At 36.3% G+C, this 4,548-nt stretch overlaps 1 pseudogene across 1 annotated transcript; it reads left to right on the forward strand.

The window, feature by feature from the left end:
* The first annotated feature begins 1,836 nt into the window (after positions 1 to 1,836).
* Positions 1,837 to 4,484, forward strand: LOC143603687 (uncharacterized; annotated as a pseudogene). Its single transcript, XR_013148110.1, has 7 exons — positions 1,837 to 1,846; positions 2,107 to 2,213; positions 2,576 to 2,620; positions 2,692 to 2,821; positions 3,517 to 3,565; positions 3,637 to 3,685; positions 4,384 to 4,484. The product of XR_013148110.1 is annotated as an uncharacterized LOC143603687 (transcript).
* Positions 4,485 to 4,548: the final 64 nt, after the last annotated feature.

Below are 4,548 nucleotides of genomic sequence, written 5' to 3' on the forward strand. Positions count from 1 at the left end.
TAAATTCCGTCTTACGAGTATGTGTATAATTATACAAGATTATTATATATACGTAATATGTTCCATTAACTATTCGTCATTACCGGTTAAGTAAAGTAAGCGGATTTTGAGTTCGTTGACTAAGGTTTAACTCTTATGGGTCATAACTCGGTCGACCGCGTTAAGTTAATCGAACCAGTCCATATTTCTAATACTTACAACATCCAGGAAGGTGATTTAGCCTCTAGCTCCAGTCGGAATTTGTTACTGGCGACATTGACAATAACCCCCCCTCCCAATCATCTCCCTTACGATTCTACCTCATCTTCTACCAAATTGGAGAGCGACGACAATGAAAGAACCTGGAATCTTTTGATTTCTTTAGATCGGGCATCTGCTTCCTGATTTAGATGAGAGAGAGAGAGAAAGATAGATGCTTTGTGAGGTTTGAATTTCAAACCTACTCATGTGATGCTTTTAGGTTATTTTGAATTTTGAATGACCACAGACGTGATACTAGGTTTTGATGGAGTTTTGAGAGCTTGTGCATCACAAACTTGTATCTTGTGCATGAATAGAGGTAAGACTCTTACTTTTAAGATTATTTGGCAAATTACCGTCTTGCCCTTCCTATATGTATTATAATATAGTGTATATATATACACACACAAACGATAAATATTTCGAGATAAAAGTAGTGTTTGGTTTGTAAACGAGTGGAATCATTATTAGTTTTTTTATATAAAATAGTTTAGATATATTAATATTCGATTAAATCATTGAAATTTATAAAAAGAAAAAAACTACTAAAACCGGGCCACGAGGGGGCTCGAACCTGCGCCCCAGGCCAGTTCAAATCATAACACCTCGTGCACCAGCCAACTGGGTTGGTGCTTCAGTTTGTAAATAGAAAGAAACATGATCAATATAAACAGATTCTGAAAGCAATCCCAATTCCATATGAACCCTTAAAACAAAACCCAAATTGATGCATGTTTTCCCTCTATCAATCGAAGTTGATAGAGGGCTTTTGTTAATCAGTAAAATCGATCAAGAAACACTCATTAATTACCTGTTATAATTACAAATCTAGGGAGAATCGAGGACTAGGGTTTCGACCACGAATACGAACTCAAAAGGATCTAGAACGCTTTATGTTGATGCAATTAGTTTATGGTTTTTGTAAGGAATGATATGAGGAGTATGAGTGACAACTGAATTGAGTTATGATCGTGTATTTATAGTGAAACGAGGTCTAGATAGGCCGCGATTCGTTTTAGCTCATAATCGTGTCCATTAGCTGTCAATTACCCACAGTTACCATAAGTTTTGATATCGTGATGGACAAGAAAACTGTAAACGAATCAAATCCCGACTAACGGTTTGATTGAAGACTGGTTTCGATTTGGGGGGGGGGGGGGTATGGACGTGACGACAAGGAAAATGGAGAAATGTGGAAAAAGGAAATTTGGAAACTTGCAAGTTTTGTCCCTAGGGTTTGATTAGTTATACAAAGGTTGTAAAAAACTAAGTCGAGGGGGGTTAAAATGTACTAGATAGATAGTTTTAAAAAAACAATTTGTTTAAACAAGCGAAATCGAGTAATGTGCAATGACGTAATATATATATATATATAAGTCATCAGTTTTGTTACTTACCTGAAGATACAAAAGATAACAAAAAAAAAATTTAACTGGTCGGGTTTCCGGGTTTGAAAATTAATAAATGTTACATGTGTTGTGACCAGCCAACGCACACCACAACACCCTCGCTTCACCACTCGCCGTGAGTGGCCCGACGAGCAAAAGGAGAAAAGTTGATGAGTAGGCTCATGAATGGATGAATTATGAGACGCGAATGACTACGGGTGAATTCTAACAGTGACACTACGGATAAGGGTTGAAAGATTCAACACCATATGATAGGAAATAGTCTGATTGTGATAAAAAGTAGCCAAATCCATCCAGAAGTCCCAATACCCAAAACTCAACAAAATGTCGTCGTCGTCATCTGTTGGGTGCCATCTTCTTACACTCGCCTCGTTGACCAAAATGAAGGCACCGTAAACAAGGGCAATCTCGTGTTTTTCCCCCAACTCCCTCAGGTAATTTTACCAAACAACACTAGATAAAAAACCCTCGCCTTTAATATTCATCCATGCTGGTCTGAACACATGGCTGCCCTTCTTCTCTCGAAACGGCTTCGATTCCTACGCCCTCAGCCTATTGGGTCAGGTTCGATTCAATTGACCCATTTACAGTTTGTTTTTGTTTTTGTAAATGCGTTTTATGCCAATATTTATAACTAAAAAACAATTCAATTTCTACTTTTTACTTAGTTGGGCCGCCTTTACTGGGCTAATTTGTTATCTTTTCTTCTACATTCATCCTCTTTCGATATATTGTCAAATCTTTTACTTAGTTGGGCCGTCTTTACTGGGCTAATTTGGGCTCGGGTCCAGTTCATAACAGCTCCCCTAAATTAAAAACTTAAAAAACTTTCAGGTCCGCCCACGATTTGCGAGTCGTGTTTTGGGTTGCTTCAGTTGCTGGTTCTTCGGTAAGTGTGAATTTTCATGATTGTGGAACATTGGCAGGGTGAAAGTGAAGATCCAGAGCGTTCAGTTGCAGGCTCTCTTCAGGTTATTATCCGTTCTTGAATAATCTTCTTCTTCAAAATGAGTTTTGTGATCCATTGCAAACTGCGTAACAGACACATGCTGCCAACATTGCTGATTTCATCAAGAATCAAACTGCATCGTCACTGGTGTTGATTGGGCATTCATTTGGAGGGCTCATTGTTCAGTACTACATTGCAAATTTTGAAAAGGATTCAAGTGGAAGTAAGTTTAAGATTTTATCCTCCAAGTTAGATGGATTTCATATAAACTTGACACCTAACCGAGCTTCAGCTTGGCTCGTTTAAACTTACGAGCACTTGAGCTCTGATCGCTTATTGTTTATTAATTAATTTATATATAATTATAATTATTTTTAATGTCTTTATATTTATAAATATTATATAAAACATAACACTCACATACACAGTGTTTAGTTATTTTTATCGTAATTTTATAAACAATGATGATTATTATAGAATATATATTAAATAAAAGTTGTATAAACAAATATGTTATTTAGTTATTTTATCATAGTTTTATAAACAATATTTATTATATATATTAAAAAAGTTATATAAATAATAGGCTCGTTTGTGCTCCCGAGTCAGGTAGTTAGCTTAGAGCTCGATAGTGGGTGCTTGGGCTCTGGCTAGTTTATGAAACAATCTCATGTTTTTGGCTTCGAGCTTCATAACTAAAGCTCAGTTGCTCGTTTATTTAACAAGCTCATGTATAGGCTCAGGCTCGTTGAGCTCAGCTTGATTCGAGTAGCGGGCCAATCTCGAGTAGCTCACGAGTGACTTGGCTCGTTTACCACCCCTTTTGACACCAAAAGTTTCTTACTTTTTGCATTACTTGCAAACATTTTTATTCAAAATTGTAGTAATTATGATTAAGTTTGCGGTATTTGCGTGCAGATCTTGCAGGAGCTGTGCTTCTTTGTTCTGTGCCGCCTACCGGGAATAGGTGCTCTTAATGTTTTTATATTCTCGTCCCTTTTTGGAGCATTTTACAGCTAACTTATGTTTTGTGGTCAGTGGATTAGTATGGCGGTATTTGTTTACGAAACCTGTCGCCGCCTATAAGGTACACTATAATTTTTTTATCTGTATACCTTTGTCAGAACAAATTCACGCATATAGGCATGAGATACGATGATATTTGGCCGCATAAATATTTGTTCTTAGTTCTTACTCGCCTAAACCCTAAATCATTTCATTCTATTGTCTATAACTCTATACAAACATAAGACATATGTATATGTATCTATAAGTGAATTACAATACACACGCGATACTGTGTCACGTATCACATTGGGTTAAGTGATTATTGTTAGAAAAAGTTTGATACATGGGTAAAAGTAGATACGCGTATCTCATGTAGGGGTTTGAATTTCTGACACAACATGAAAAAACGACACGGATCTAACACGAATTTCACGGGTTTGGTATAGTTTAAATAAATGGTTTCAGGTCAGTTTTTGGTCAAAATTCCCGTGAACCCATTTAGCTAATCGGTTCGTGTTCATGTCAACCTGGAAATTTCGTGGGTTGACTTGCTTAACCCAATTTAAAAAAAAAAAACTTTTTAGTGTGTTTTGTGTTATAAATTAAATTGTTGGTTATTTATGTCATGTTCAAGTTCATATGTCTAACACGATTTTCTGGTTCAAGCCTGATTTTCAGGTCCGTGTCGGCTTAGATTGTTAAGGACATAACACACCTAATAAAATTATTATTTTCTATAATATTGTCAACATTATAATAATACTTGTATTGTTATAGGTCACCATGAGCTTAGCAGCAAAAGCTTTTCAAACGTCGTTACCTCTTTGCAAGGGAAACATTTTTCCTCCCGAGAGATGGACGATAATCTTGTCCTAACGGTTTGCCCCTTTAAAATATTCTTCGATACGTTATCATTTTTGAATATAATATTAGAAGGAAAGG

The sequence above is a fragment of the Bidens hawaiensis genome, unplaced genomic scaffold, assembly GCF_021521415.1.
Source record: "Bidens hawaiensis isolate Kalapana, Puna unplaced genomic scaffold, B.hawaiensis_p1.1 tig00062432_1, whole genome shotgun sequence".
Taxonomy (NCBI): Eukaryota; Viridiplantae; Streptophyta; class Magnoliopsida; order Asterales; family Asteraceae; genus Bidens; species Bidens hawaiensis.